This window comes from Epinephelus fuscoguttatus, linkage group LG20, assembly GCF_011397635.1.
Source record: "Epinephelus fuscoguttatus linkage group LG20, E.fuscoguttatus.final_Chr_v1".
Lineage (NCBI taxonomy): Eukaryota > Metazoa > Chordata > Actinopteri > Perciformes > Serranidae > Epinephelus > Epinephelus fuscoguttatus.
Genome location: NC_064771.1, coordinates 13,928,819 through 13,945,510, shown reverse-complemented (window position 1 = coordinate 13,945,510; position 16,692 = coordinate 13,928,819). Strand labels below are relative to the sequence as shown.

The 16,692-nt window shown below is 42.4% G+C and overlaps 1 long non-coding RNA gene across 1 annotated transcript; it reads left to right on the top strand.

Annotated features, from left to right (window-relative positions):
- LOC125880267 (uncharacterized) lies at nt 1-3,717 on the top strand. The gene is made up of 3 exons (XR_007448043.1): nt 1-14; nt 846-902; nt 3,537-3,717. It is a non-coding gene; the product is annotated as an uncharacterized LOC125880267 (long non-coding RNA).
- Nucleotides 3,718-16,692: the final 12,975 nt, after the last annotated feature.

Sequence of the window (16,692 nt, the reverse complement as noted above, 5' to 3'; positions counted from 1 at the left end):
CACGATTTGTTTTGGTAAGGAACACAGACCTTGTTTTTGTCCACAGGACATATTTAAAAAATTACAGTCCAGTTAAAGTTTCATTTTATTTTACGTATGGATACACACTGGCTGTTACCAAGGGCTATTTTTCACTATTTTTTTTGTCTTATTGATAGCAAATTTTGCCCTACTTGAGCTTGAATCTTGAGCAACAGCAAGTAAAAATTGAATTTGGAGAAACAATAATTTAAAAAATTCAATGATTACAATTTTAAGGCTCAAGTTGAGCACAAAGACAGCATGGTATGCTAGGTATAGGCTCAAAAGAGGCCTGTGTGGCCAATGAGCTAGTTCGTCAATGCTAACAACAGAAATACGATTTTATCTTTGTTAAAACGATAAGGAGCTCAAGTTTAACAATCAAGTAGAGAAGTAGATGGTGACAAAAAACTTAAGTATTATGGTCCGGCTTTTTAGAATGACAGATAAAAGAGAAAATACAAGTTTAGCTGAGGCTATAGGGAGCAGAAGCTAGCCTAAAAAGGGCCTGTGATCACCATTTAAAATGTACTTCAGAAGCCATTAGAGCCTGCCAGTCTAAATGGATGGTCCTGTTTGTACCGTTCAGTCATTATCATGGATTAGAAAACTAGGCTTGTAAACTGGTGTCGGCATGAGGCAACACTATGCATAGCCATTAGATTAGTACACTGTTTGAAACAACTGTAGAAATGGACAGGGTGCTTGCAGGACAGAGGACACTGCGCATTGTGTGGAGGTGTGCAGAGGAGCAGAACGAACAAAGTGACATTGGGTGCGTTTGTAACCTGGCACGTCACCTTCCCCCCCTGTTCTCTCCACAGGTGGAGGCTCCAGCTCTGCACCGGACAGGCTGCAGCTAGCAGCAGGAAGTGGGAGAGGTGAAACACACACACACACATTCACACACACCCATTGCACAATATGAGTCAGACTGAGAAAAAGTTAGGTGAAAAAGGAAATAATTGCGATATATAACGACAGAGTGCCAACTGAATGAAGGTTTCACATCGTGGAAAAACACTGTTGCGTGAAATTAATCAGCCGATGTTTCAAAGGGATTTTGTCTGATACTACAGAAACGGACAGCCGAAGGGATGCTGGACAGGACTTAGGGGACAAGAACAAATAACAAAGCTTTGAATCTTTTGAAAGGAACTATGCATCACGCCAAGTCAGCGGCAGTCAAAGTTCAGAGCTGGTAGAAATGACTCGGAAAATGAGCAGCTGTGTGTCTTAATGACGGCGCATCAATCACTCAACCTGTCTCAAGCTGTGGTCCTGGTTTTGGATTCTTGTTTGTTCTGTCTGAGACAAAAAGAAGATGCTTTGATGGAGGAATTGTGACTGTTAGAACTGCCTGCTAATGTGACAATGAGCTACTGTATGATATATCAGTCAAAAAACGTAACATCCATCCATCCATCCATCCATCCATTTTCATCCTCTTATCCGGGGCCGGGTCGTGGGGGCAGCAGGCCGAGCGAAGCACCCCAGACATCCTTCTCCCCAACAACACTTTCCAGCTCCTCCTGGGGGACCCCAAGGCGTTCCCAGGCCAGACGAGATATGTAATCCCTCCAGCGTGTTTTGGGTCTGCCCCGGGGCCGCCTACCAGTGGGACGTGCCCAGGAGGCATCCTGATCAGATGCCCGAACCACCTCAACTGACCCCTCTCGACGCGAAGGAGCAGCGGCTCTACTCCGAGCTCCCTCCGGATGTCCAAGCTCCTCAGCCTATCTCTAAGGCAGAGCCCAGCCACCCCATGAAGGAAACTCATTTCCACCGCTTGTATCTGCAATCTCATTCTTTCGGTCACTACCCAGAGCTCAAGACCAGCGGTGAGGGTTGGGACGTAGATGGACTAGTAAATCGAAAGCTTTGCGGCTCAGCTCCCTCTTCACCACGACGGACTGGCGCAGCGCCCGCATCACTGCAGAAGCCGCACCGACCTGCCGATCCATCTCACGCTCCATTCTAACCTCACTCGTGAACAAGACCCCAAGAAACTTGAACTCCCTCGCTTGAGTCAGTAACTCTCCCCCAACCCGTAAACAGGTCAACAAAGACAAAAAAATGTGGGAGCAAAATGACCAGACACTGAGTGTCGCATTGTAAGCGTGTTCTTAACTGTGTATCAAACCCTCTGTTAATGGTAGCATTATGTTAGCTACCTAGCTAATGTTAGTGTCAATACTGTTGTCATAGAAACACACCCACGCATACCATGTCATTAAAAAGAGCACTGGGAGCACTTTTTCATGAAGTGCTGGGATGAAGCGCTCCCCAGTGCCCTCCCACTGCTTTTCTGCTGAAGAAAAATGCTACGTAGACACTTGCCCTCACTAACATGCCCTAATAACCTTCCACGATTGTTTGTGGACTCCCATTCTAAAGCCTCAAGATCAGCATTATGGTATGGTATACCAAAACTGAGCTATAAGGAGTGTTGATATTGGCCAGAAACATGATTTCAAATCAGTGTTAATGTTGCTTCATACAGTATTTGTCGTATGTGTAAATAGGCAATGGTTTGCTAACACAATCGACTTCACGAGGCGACGAGATGTCAACGCAGCATTTACAGCTTGTTGCTTGCCCTCAAGTGGCAAAAAAAACAAACAGTAAATGCATCTTTAAGCATCATTCACAGTGGAAGAACAGCAGTCTTTGTGTTTTGTTTAATGATACAATCCCTCACATTTCCTGTGAAATCTGTTCTAGTGGCACACAATGTAAAAGAAGCCATTAGAGGCTGCCAGTCAGCCAGGATGGACGGCCGTGTTTGTTTACAGTGATTATATCAATGTCTCAAAATAATATGGCAATGATTCACTGATGTTAAACAGTGTAGCAATTGCACCTTTTATAATCTGTGGTTTCAGCCAGTGTTGGTGACACCAGCCCTCTCTCTCTTTCTCTGTGTGTGTGTGGGTGTGTGTGTGTGTGTGTGCGTGCATGACCGCAGTGAACCTGTGACAATGGCTGTGTGCCATTTCAGCCACTCTGTGGCCGAGATCCTGAGTTGGACACAAAGCCGGCTTTATCTCTGCTCTCACTGTTGTATCAGTGCTGCCTGGCTGGACGCATTAGCACCGGACTTAGCTGCCGCGCACACACACACGCACTCACACACACTAGTGCTAAAACAATACATTACTCTTAGACTAGAAACAGGGAAGTTGTGTGAGTGCATACGTATGTGTGACCATAAAGAGACCACTGACCACCAGGGGAAGTGACAGAGACAGACACATGCTGTTTCTGTTCCCATGTCATGCAGTGCTGTTGGGAAGAGAGTCATATAACCAACATGATGCATGGTCTGTGTGTGCGTGTGGACATCATGCACATGTCAGTACAACATCAGTCAGTAGGTGTGTGTGAGAGCACAAACAGGTCAGACAGGCCTTTTAAAAACATGCATCAAAGTGTTCCTTTCCGTTTCTGTCTCTCCCTTTCACTTCCCTCTGTCTTTCTTCTGTACATCACCCCTCCCTCCTCCGTCTTTGCAGACACTCCTCCATGCACATGATCGCTCTCATTCTCACTTTCTGTCTGTCTCTAACTCTTTCACTCCTTCACAGAGAGCTTGGAATGTGAAGGGAAGGAGATTTTCAAAAGACGGAGAGGAGAAACGAGCCATAAAACAGATTTACAGGTGAATTAGCAGGTTGTTACACTGCAGGACATCACAGCCACAGATGTTCACACAGGAACTGTGGATGTGGCTGTTAACCCTTTGTGCCACAGATGTGTGCCACTCAGTATTAAAGCCTCAAATTTAATCACCAGCCGTTCAGCTGCTTGGTAAATTGACATATTATCATATTTCCACGCTCCTCCCTTACAGTCAGTTTAATTCTTATGACCGAGTGTGAGCTTATCGTTGTCTGCTTTACTTCAAACAGGATTTTGTGTTACAATCCCGCTCTGCAGCTCTGCGCTGGTGTCTCGACTGCGAGGCTGCTCTGTGGTGACAGCAGGGGTTCGATTAGATTAGATGAAACATTAATGATCCCTGTGGGGAATCAGGCCATTGCAGCAAGCAAGCGCCGACAGTGTACATCAAAGAAAAATAGGATGCAAAGAAGAAGACAGCTTGAGGGGTGTATGCAAACATGCAACTAACAACTCCGGCACTTAGATATATAAATATATGAATAACAATGTACATATTATCTGCAGAAGAATGCGAGTGAGCAGACATTTCCCATTCTCTCCGTTGGATTGCTTTCATGATGGACGAATCATTATTCCACATTGTGTGCGCCATCACATTCAGTGTGAGCATATCAGCTATTCATTAACGCTGTCTGATGTTTATTTTTGTTTCCAAACCCAAGACTTTTATGCCTGCACAATTCCAGTACATGTTTTGCCCATCATTTTATCCTCATTTTCCCAAACTTCAAGGTTAAGTTTACATATTTAAAGGGACAATTCACCCTGAAATGAAAAACACATATGATTCCTCTTACCTATAGTGCTGTTTATCACTCTCGCGATATCGGCCATAGAGATGTCTGCCTTCTCTTGAATATAATAGAACTAGATGGCACTCGGTTTGAGGCACTCAAAGCACCAAAAAATAAAAACTCAACAGCAATGTCTCTTCCCACAAATCATGACCCAGTTACTCAAGATAATCCACAGACCTTGTTGTGAGCAGTTTCAGGTAGGAACTATTTTCTTTCTACTGAACTACACCCGCCAGCTGAATTACCACGCAAAAGGAAGAGTGCATCTACTCATGGACGACAGGCTTGTAACAGTGTGAGATGTGAACATTAATGGCTTCCTCTTCCACTAAGCTATAACGTTAGCTTGCTAAAAAAAAGTGCTAGGTGAGCTAGCGGTAGATGCACGCTTCCTTCTGCGCAATAATTTGGTTGGCAAGTGTGGTTTGGCTATTTTCTTTCTACCAAACCACACTCACCAACCAAATTATTGTGCAGAAGGAAGCGTGTATCTACTGCTAGCTCACCTAGAACTTTTGAGCGAGCTAACTTTATAGCTTAGCTGAGGAGAAAGCTGTTAATATTCACATCTCACATTGTCACAAGCCTCTTGTCCATGAGTAGATGCACTCTTCCTTTTACGTGGTAATTCAGTTGACAGATGTAGTTCAGTAGAAAAAAAATAGTTCCTACATGAAACTGCTCACAACAAGGTCTGTGGATTATCTTGAGTAACTGGGTCATGATTTGTGGAAAGAGACATTGCTGTTGAGTTTAAATGTCGCTTTTGGTGCTTTGAGCACTACAGGCTGAGAGCCAATTAGTTTAATTAAACTGGAGAGAAGGCAGACATCTCTACAGCAAATATTTGCAACACTCAAGAACTCACACCAAAACAATTTAGACTTATAAATAAAACTAAAGGTAAGACTGAAAATATATATATTTTTTCATTTTAGGTAACTGTCTTTTTAAAATTGGTCTAAAGCCAGAACTCACATGCCAAAGCTATTATGAGGCTTTAGCAGTCTGAGTTAGCAAAATCATTTATGTATCTTCTAAAATTGTGAAAATGAAGTACTTAAGTGTTTGTGACTCATTTTTAAGATGTACATCAGGAGGCACAAGTTTGCTGGAGGCTGAGTGCCACAGACTGGGTTGGGAAGTTGGTAAGTATTGAGAAATGAACAAAAAAATGTTAGTTTAGCTTTTAGCGAGATTTGTTGAACAGGATGAACGTAACTGAAAGTCTCTAGCCATGCCAGGGGCTCTGAGAGACTGCACTTACGCACCAAAGGGCTTGAACTAAATGCTAACGTAATGCTCACAATGACTGTGCCAACTGATGCTAGCAGGTATGATGATTACCATCTATGTTAGCATGTTAGCATAAATGCTTATTAGCATTACACACAAAGTACAGCTGAGGCTGAGAGAGGGTCATTATGGGCCGTCCCAATACCCCCGCCCCTTAGCCCTACCCCTTGGCCCTAGCCTACATTTGCGCGTTCCCGCAAAGGGTAGTGATGTCCCAGTTCATTTTTGTATGAAGGTAGGGGGCATAACGAGGGTTAGTGGGTATGAAACTAGCCCTTCGGAGCGAGGGATTTCAGATGCTGACTTGCCAGCGAGGGGTAGACGTCATCATGGCTACCACCAAGCAAGAGACGGGGAAAAAAGTTCATACATAGCTAACGTTACCGTCGTCAGGTTGCTTGTTAGCTATCTGGTGTCTCTCATCTGTCCTGTTCTGCAAAATTGTCAGACTTTTCACATCACAATAACACACCAGCTAGTATAACTATGCTGCCTCATAATATTAGCTGGTCAGCTAGCTAGCAGAAGTCCCCTGTTGTCTGTCATTCATCAGACGAAGCATGATGAATGTGGCAAACGTGATTGGTAGGATGAATGAGACTCCATTGTAGATGCTGGTTGGAAATATAGATGACTTGCAGCTTCCTGTTTAAAAACGTAACCGACGCAGTGACGTAGTGAGTGGTGTCCCAATTCCTAGGGAAAGATTTCTACCGCTACCTTTCGTTGCTTCATTTTGAGGGCCAAGGGCTAGGGGTAGGGCCAAAGGCTAAGGGGTAGTGGACAAGGGGGGGTATTGGGATTGGGCCTAAGTTTGCAGGTTATTGGTCACAAACCAAAGCGTTGGACAATGTTGACCTGATGACGGCACTAGAAGAAATGTTAAAAAATCACCCAAGTTTTGCAATTCATCTTGAGAGAGACATGAATGCTTGTGCCAAACTTCATAGCAATCCATCCAATAGCTGTTGAGACATTTCAGAGAAAAGTACAAAAGTCAGGGGATCACTAAAGTCATTAGCATTCAGCATGGGAACCATGAATGTCAGTACGAAATATGCCAGTCTATACTTGATGATAAGATATTCCAGTGAGACTGACTACTTGCCATCTCTAGAGCAATGCTGCTAGCACGGCTAAAGGTTTAAAAATAGTGCCAGCATTATCCCTGAAGACTGACATAACACTGGAAAAACAGAACCCTCTTGCTGTTTAACGCCACAAAGCACTTAACCAAGTGGAAGAGTCTTCTCAGCAATAACCTTGTCTCTTACATTCAATGTAGATGAATGATCTCACTACAGACATGTCAGGATCCCCATGTTAGTGGCTCACACATGTTGAAAAACTATATGTAACTTGTTCAACAGGGCCTGTGAGCAGAAGCGAGTGCAGGTGTGTTGACAAGTCAATCCACCTGAGAAAAATGAGCCTGCACCCTGCAGGGAGGCACGCTGTGGTACCACCCCAGGAAACTCTTGTGATTTGTCACCGTGATTTATCTTTGTTGTGATGCGTTCGAGGCACAACAATGAGGTGCGGTTTTAATCTCTGAATTTTTACAGCTGAATGATGCCACGTTGAGATTTAAAGGCAAACTCTATTACATAACCCCTTTCGTTGCAACAGATGATTTACAGCAGCGATATGTGTGTGAACATAACTCGTGTGCAGATAGGCGTCTGTGGGGAATGTGATGTAGTGTCTCTGATGCAGAACTGGATCCATCCTCCCTCGCCTGTCGCTGCTGCTGCAGACATCGTTTTTCATATTAGACCTGCATGCTGGCAGTGTTCCTGACGTCCTCTCTCGTCCTCTTTTCTCCTTCTCCTCCTCTGTTCACCTCCTCTCTTCTTCCCTTTATGTTTCTCTCCTCTCTCACTTACTTGTCCCCTTACATAAACACACTTCTCCTCCTCCCTCTCCTCCACTCTGATCAGCCTGAGTGGTGCAGTGATCTCGCCTGTCTGCCCTGCCCGGCAGAAAAAAAAAAACTGTCCCAGTTTGATGACATCATTGCTGCCACTCATATTGAGCCAACGTGTTAGAGACCATGAGTGCAACTGCTGTGTGTGTGTGTGTGTGTGTGTATTCAAATTCTCCTCCTATTAGTCAGAGTCCAGCTGCAAGCTGCTGCACAGGAAGTGGTTTTAACAATGCTTTTGTTCAGACAAGAGAACAGGAACATCCACACACACTGTCATACCACACTCATGAGTATCTGCCATGATGACGTTCGTCACAGCCATCCTTATCTGTGCCCGATGGTGATCTTAAGCACAAGTCATGACCCTACATTAACGTACAACTGCAAAGAAATGGCAGTAAAATAATGGTAAAAGTATGTTTAAAATTAAAACTTAAAACATACTTCTACATAGTTTGGTCCTCATAAGTATAGGAATACACAAACACACACATCCTCACACACGCACACACACACCCACACTAATCCGGGATGAGGCAACCCTCTCAGCAACTGTATGTCATCATCAGCAAGACGTCCTCTGGGAGGGAGCGACCCAGTGAAACATGCTGCCTGGTGGACACACAGGACAGCAGAGTGTGTTAAAATCTGTCTCCTCTACTATACAGTAACAGTACAGCTAGTAAACACAGACTGACCTATATATCACTGCACTGAGGTATTTTATAGTGAAAGATTAAGTCGTTTGATGGAGCAGCTCTGTGTATCGGTTATGTAACAGCCCACTGTTATGGCTGGGGATATAGAGGGCTGCTCCGACACTGTGTGAAGCGTCTTAGTGTTTCAAACATCTGTGCTGTGTCATGAATAATTACAGTATTAAGACCTTACTTTCATTTTGAGCTACATTTTCCTGTTTACGAGCTCAGTGTGCTGCTTGCAAACATTAACATGTTAGCTCACAAGCTAACGCCTGCCAGTAAGGTTAGCAACTGGCTGTTCTTTTATGAAAAATGTGTCTTTATTTAATTCTGGCCACTTGGGAAAAGCAAGCTGTGAGCACAGTATCCACATAAATCACGTTATAAGGTTTATATATTGAACATGTTAGCAAACAGTTGCTTTCTCACAGCATTCATTTTGATTCATGTCTCTGGCCCACTGGAGAAGTCTAATATCCAGTCTCTTTTGCTTGTTGTAATGCATATTGAAACACAGTAGGCCTACAACATGTGCATAAATATAGAATGTACTGTATATGGACATGTTAACACAGTGAAACCAGAAGACAAGAGTGTTTATGTTTGTTTATACTACAGTATGTTCAGAAGCAGTTAGGGCTGTCGGCATTAGCATGTTAATCGCAATGCAATTAAGGTCCAAACCATAGACTTAAAGCCAAAATACCCCGGATATGGTCGCTGCCGTCTTGAGCTGGTGGTGTCATTTGGAGCCAGAGTCTGCACAGTAGGGATCTCTGCAGTTTCCAGGTCCTGCACAAACACCCATCCAACCAATCATGAGAAGAACCATTTATAATGAGCACACCAATTGGCACACATAGCTGCCAATCATGACGTGAAACCCAATTTTTATAGTATTGAATTTCTAATTAAAAGCAAATCTATAAGAAAAACGAACACTTGAATGACAACAGCATGATAAGAACCTATGTGTACTTTGACTTTTTAGTTTGGCCCATGTCCTTTCCGTGAACATGCTGGGCGTGGGCTTTATGACCTGTACTGCATCCAGCCACCAGGAGGCGACTGAGTTGTTTTGGCTTCACTTCTGGGGAGCTGTCATGTTGTCCATCTTTTTTATAGAGTCTATGGTCTGAACATTATGTGTTATCTTTTTAACCATGTTAATCTCTCGCTGCTACTTTGACCCCTCAACGCACCCTCACTTGCAGTCAAGACGCCACTGCAACTTCCTGTTTTCTGCTGCCACAGTAATGGAAAATAATGACACCATTGCACTTTTGAATGGCTTCTTTCACTTAAAAAAACTTTCCAGATGACTCAGTTGACAAATCAAGAGTAATATGCACTTTGTGTCAAATGGAATTAAACTATCACTGAAGCACTTAAAGTTTGAGCTACCCATCCAGGAGCTGATCACACAGGTGCAGCTAATCAGACTGATGTCAATGAGCAATGGCATTGCCATGGAGTATGTGAATCACTACAGAAGTGTGGATAAAGTTAAATGGAACAAGTTAGCTACCATGCTGGCTAAATGGGTGGGAACTGACCTGTCAACATTGTACTTGCACTTGCATTGCACTTTGGTAAGAATTGCTTCACCTTGTTAATGTCGATTTCAAAACTGTTTTGAATTGCAAAATAATGGAATTCTAAACGTGATTGAAAATGTGATTAACTATGGAAAATCAGTGTTCGATAATAAAATTATTTTGAAAAATGTTGACAGCCTACAAGTAACGTTATTTTGATTTGTTACTAGCTGTGTTAATTAAACACGCTGTGAGCACTACAGTGACTATCACATTATAAAGCTGATATGTCCAACATGTTTGCAGTTGCTTTTCTACTTTACCAGCAGTTACATTACCATTCACTTGGAGTTGTGTCTCTGGCCACCTGGCGATTATAAGTCTAACGCTCACTTTTATCTCCGTTTTGGTCTCCACCTATTCTTGAGAAAAATATCTGGCCTTTAAGGTGCTTGATATCTTACTATATTCACTATACTTTTCTACTGTATTGCTGAGCAGGTAAATATTTTTGGGTGAATAAACCTCTGGACTGGGGGATAGTGTGCAAATCCTGAAAACTCTTGGAGCCAGCGCTGTAAGTAACACGTTTAAGAGGCAAAGTTGGTACAAATTTAAACATTTACTCTATGACAGTAAGACTATTGTCTAAAGATACGTGAGAACTTTTTGCTGCTGAATAATGAAACTCATTGACCATCAATGACTGTGTGTATCCTCCCCTTGGTGACTAATACCCTGACAGGTGGTGCACACACATACTTTAAGGTTATTTGATCTTAGGCATCTAACACACCCACACCCACACACAAACGGTGAGTCTTAAAACTGGAAGGAGAGAAGGAAAGAAAAATATGAAGCGTGTGCAAAGCTCCTTAATATTTCAGGTTGGTACACGCACTGAGGGATGAATGAAAGAATAGATGAGTTGATGGAGGGATGGAGGTCTGCCACTGCAGGACTGATGACGTCAGCCCTGAAAACTGAGGACATAATCCTCTATAGGCCTGACCTGCTGCTTTAGTGTGAGAGAGTGACATCTAGTGGTCAGCTGCTAGAACAACAACACATCCTTTTTAAATTCTGCTCTCCTTTTTTTTTGCTGAAAAGGCTTAAAACATGTACAAATATATAATCCTAATTCTTGTTCACCTCCTACATCTGTGTTTACTGGCATAAGTACAGTGACCCAGATAACCTCGTGGTGCCATAGAAATGTGAATAAACACTGATGACAACACCTTATCAGACTGTTACATGGTATAAAAAGACATCGGAAATTAAAAGAGGTCACAGATAAGGCTTATGAAATACACTCCTTATCTGTACGCCAACCCTTTTCACTGCGATTGATGTATATGTATGGAATAATTCTGTGTGTGGAATATGGGTCAGACAGCATCTGCTCTGCGGATGTTGTAAACTAGCTCCAGGCTTTATTGATGCTACGGTGGCCGGCTACTGTCTTATTGGGCCAACTGCCACATTTCACAGTTGAACAGGCCAGTACGCTGTGTGCTACCAAACACCACAAGGATGCATGTTATTTTTAGACCAATAACCAACTGTGACATAAGGATTTACCTATGTCTAGAGTCTGGCCATGGCCTTTGGCAGCTGAGAGTATTGGACTTTCATTGAAAAAAATATAAACACAACTAATTAACAGTTCTTTATGTATTTTTATGTATTATTATTCATTTCGTTCATTAGTTAATCATTGACTAATGAACTATCAGCATCAAAGTACAGGTACTTAACCATAGTCAATGTATTACCTTCAGCAGGTAGTGGTTGGCATGCTGTCACTTTGGAGAGGCAGGCAGGAGTACTGCTACTGGACAGCCCTGACAGAGGAACTTGAAGACACCAGAGTCCTTTGACAAAAACAGTAATTTTACCTTGCAGAACACAGGAGTTGCCAGTACACAGACATATCACACATCAATTACACATATACACACAGAATAAATAATCTAAATAGTCTAGAAAAAATAGTCGAACCAATAAAATTTAGCCCTTGCTTAAGATGCACTGCTCATTGGGTAATAATTTATATACATCACATCCCTGCCCATGCCTTGTTTAATTGTGTAATTGCCATAGGAAGAAATTAATTTTTGCCCGATGAACTAACTCTTTAAAACACCAAATTCACACGATGACACAAACTAACTGATCAAGGCAGTGATAGACCAGAAACTCCTGTGTTCTGCGAGGTAAAATAGTAAAGGGGGCTGTCCAACAGCAAGGTAAATTGGTAAAGTTAAAAAAAATCCAAACTATTCCTTAAGAACTGGTTGCTTCCTGATTGCTTCCAGGGGACATAGAAAAAGGCATGAACTGTCCCTGTATAAACAATAATTTAAGTGGGATTTCATTTATTTAGTAGATACTAACACAGGTGAAATTATCCTGTACAAAAGGCTCAACTGTGTCTCTGCTGTCTGTTCTGTCCTGGCAAAGTCCAAGTGCACAAAGTGTACTCTTTTAGCTCTGATTGAGAGTATTACTTGTCCTGTCAACCTAGGTTGGTCAAATGACGCCAAGCTGCATTCCTTTGTCTGTCTTACTCACAGTGAATTTCCTGATGACTATGCTTGAAGTACAAATTGTGAGTACAGTTATCACCTGAGTTATGTATTAATTCTAAATGCCATTTGTACCTTTTGCTTTAAAAGTATACTCTGTGGGGTTTTTCCTTAAGAAAAAACAAAGTATAGGCTCATACAGAAGTAATCCCTCTCAGTGATTACATGTGACCCCCTTCAAGTGTGGAGGTCTATTTATCTGCAAAGACCCTTCCCTCTGCCTGCATTGTCTTATTTTCTTCTTATTTAGCTATGTTTGGGACATTTCCAGAAACAGCACACAGGCTTGGTCAGGACCTAATAAAAGGTAGCAACCAAGTGCCAGACCATAAGCAAGAAGTTCACAGACACAGTGCCGAAAAAACGCAGACATAGAGCGGCAAAAAGCTAAGTGGACAAAGATGGGATTGGCTTTCACTTTAACTGCTGACCCTGTTTGCAAACAGAAGCCAACACTTCCTGCAGAGTATACATGTAAAGGAGCAGTGTGTAGGATTTAGTGACATCTAGTGGTGGGAACTGCAGACTGCTGCCAGCTGACACTTCTATGTGCTGAGTGTGAACTCCCAGTTAGGATTCCTTCAGTGTTCATTGTTCAGGAGGTTTTTTCTGGGAGCCGCAATATCCACAGAGGATTCTTCAACAATAAATGGACCTGGTGATTTAAACTGGTAAGAACACTGAAGCAGAGAGGCTGCTAACTACAGTGATTGAAGTGATGCGAAAACTCAAATTGCCATATAGAGCCAGAGTCTGGTTTGTCTGTTCTGGGCTACTGTAGAAACATGCCGTTGCAACATGGCAGACTTTGTGGACAAGGACTTGCTCCCCATGCAGATGTACCCTAAAACTTCAGTTAAAAGCCTAGTTCCGATTAAATGGCCAGTCCCTTTTACTAGCCCGGTGTAGCTCGATTACCTGGTAAGTTATTTATATTCCTTTAGTCCGTAAGGGTCCACTGATCAAAAGAATCAAAAGTGTTTCTCACAAACATTAATCCAAGTTATGAATATTGTCTTAACAGAACAAAGTGGTGTTGTGCCAGTAGGCTGGGTGCTGTTATCCTCTGGGGCCGTGAAACAAGTGTCATAACATTTCACATATATTATGTTATTTGAAGCCTGATTTTTATACAAGTAATACTCATACTGGTTCAAAAACAAAATGATCAGTTTTTCCATCTTTGCTGAGCAACAGTTTATGTTAAAGGAACTGGAGACAAAGGCCTGTCCAATATAGATGCCTGCCTGTTGAATTCAGCGATTCAAGCAAATAATAGCCCAATCATTATGTTTTCTTTCCTTAGAATGAGATGATTATTCCTTTTGTCAGGTGGTTATAGAGCCCGGTCTCACTCCGAAGTTGTCGAAATCCGGCGCTCGGGCAGTGACTTGCAGCATCAGAAACCAATGAAAAAAGGCGTGCTTTAAAGTTGGCATGACACACGGTGGATGGGTGGTGGAGGGGTCCAACAAACACCGACTTTCACCCAAGAGAGTGGTGTTCGTGTCCTGTAAGATTTTAAAGCCAAACCCTGTTCTTTTTTCCTAAACCCAACCATATGTGTTTGTTGTCGAAGGGAAAAACAAAGTCAATTTGCGATGTTGCGCTGACGTAGTGTGTGAAAACGGAAGTGTATACACACCCAAGCATGTCAATTTGTGATGAGGTCAGAGTGAGAATGTGTTGGTTTATACACTTAAAAAAAAAAAAACATACTTATTGTATTATATTTCATTTCTGCCAATAAATCCCCCTAAAACCTACACATTCGACCTTTAAGAATGTTTCGGTAAGGCAGTGATCCTTGTTTCATGTACAGCTCCTTGCAAAAGTATTCACCCCCCTAGGAATTTTTCATGTTTTAAAACCTCACAACCTGGAATTAAAATGTATTGTTTGAGCATTTGCATCATTTCATGTACAGAACATGCCAACAACTTTGAAGATGTGAAAAAACTTTTTTATTGTGAAGCAAACAACAAAAAGGCCCAAAAACAAAGAACTTCAGTGTGCATAATTATTCACCCCCCTGAAGTCAGTACTTTGTAGAGCCACCTTTTGCAGCAATTACAGCTGCAAGTCTCTTTTCATAAGTCTCTATGAGCTTGCCACATCTTGCAACTGGGATTTTTGCCCATTCTTCATGGCAAAACTTCTCCAGCTCCCCCAAATTGGATGGTTTCCGCTTGTGAACGGCAGTCTTCAAGTCAAACCAAAGATTTTCAATTGGATTGAGGTCCGGGCTTTGATTGGGCCATTCTAACACATTTAACTTCTTCTCCTTAAACCATTCAAGCGTAGCTTTAGCAGTATGCTTCGGGTCATTGTCCTGCTGGAAGGTGAACCTCCGTCCCAGTCGCAAATCACAGGCAGACTGAAACAGGTTTTGCTCCAGAATGTCCCTGTATTTAGCACCATCCATCTTTCCTCTATGCAGACCAGTTTCCCAGTCCCTGCTGCTGCAAAACATCCCCACAGCATGATGCTGCCACCACCATGTTTCACTGTGGGGACAGTGTTCTTGGGGTGATGGGATGTGTTGGGTTGCCGCCAGACATAGCATTTCCCTTTGTGGCCAAAAAGTTCAATTTTAATCTCATCTGACCAGATCACCTTCCGCCATACATTTAGGGGGTCGGCCACATGCTTTTTGGCAAACTCAAAACGTGCTTTCTTGTTTTTAACACTAAGTAAAGGCTTTTTTCTGGCCACTCTTCCATAAAGTCCAGCTCTATGGAGTGTACGGCTTATTGTGGTTCTATGGACAGACACACCAGTGTTTGCTGTGGAACTCTGCAGCTCCTTCAGGGTTACCTTTGGTCTCTCTGTTGCCTCTCTAATCAATGCCCTCTTTGCCCGGTCTGTGAGTTTTGGTGGTCGGCCCTGTCTTGGCAGGTTTGTTGTGGTCCCGTGTTGTTTCCATTTGGTGATTATGGATTTGATGGTGCTCCGGGGGATCATCAAAGATGTAGATTTTTTATAACCCAGTCCTGACTTGTATCTCTCTATAACTTTGTCCCTGACTTGTTTGGAGAGCTCCTTGGTCTTCATGATGTGATGCTTCTTGCTAAGTGGAGTTGCAGCCCACTGGGGCCTCTCAGAAAAGGTGTGTTTATACTGACACATCATGTGACACTTAGATTGAACACAGGTGGACTTCATTTAACTAATTCTGTGACTTGTGAAGGTAATAGATTGCACCAGTGCTTTTTAAGGGGCTTCATAGCAAAGGGGGTGAATACATATGCACATGCCAATTTTCACTTTTTTATTTCTTTAAATTATTCTTTTATATATATTTTTCTCATTTCACTTCACCAACTTAGATAACTTTGTGCAGATCCATCACATGAAATTTTCAGATGAAAAACATTTAAATTACAGGTTGGAATCTAACAAAATAGTTAAAAAGCAAAGGGGGGTGAATACTTTTGCAAGGCGCTGTATGCTGCACAGTGTGGCTGTAGCCCCATATTTAGTTTGATGCCTTGGCATTCAGTCCATTATCGGCTTTTAACTTGTGTTGTCTGCGTGCTGACTGTTTGTCTAGACTGCAGGGACCTATGCTATTGATTAATATAGCTACACTTTTACTGGCAGTGATATCATTGGTCTACTTCCCTCTTCGTGTTGCATTATCTGGTGAACTTCTTATCACTTATTTCCTGCTGGCTGTTGATTTGACATCACCCAGGTAGCCAATATGTCTAATGTCGTCTTTCTTTTCACCCCTCTCCGCAGCACAAGTTGTCTAAAATCTCTTGCCTAAAATGTCTTAAATAAATACAATAAATAATTTGAAGTTGAACTCTGACCCTTTCATTGAGGTCAGCTTTCACTACTGTACATTGTGTTATATTTTGAGCCACAGACATGAAGATGAAACAAAAACCCTGCTTACAGAACTTTATTTCCCTAAATTATGCCCACACTCTGTGAAAAATACTGTATTATGCTGCAGTCTTCCTGTGAAGCTCCAGCTACTGTCCATTGTCCTCTATGTGTTCCACGCTGACAACATTTGCATGTTTTACAACCTCATCTGTTTGTGCAATTTGTTTAGGTCACTGGAACCGTATGAACCATATTCAGTGACGTCTGTGTTACAGCTACTTTCAGTGTCATGAGCCAAGA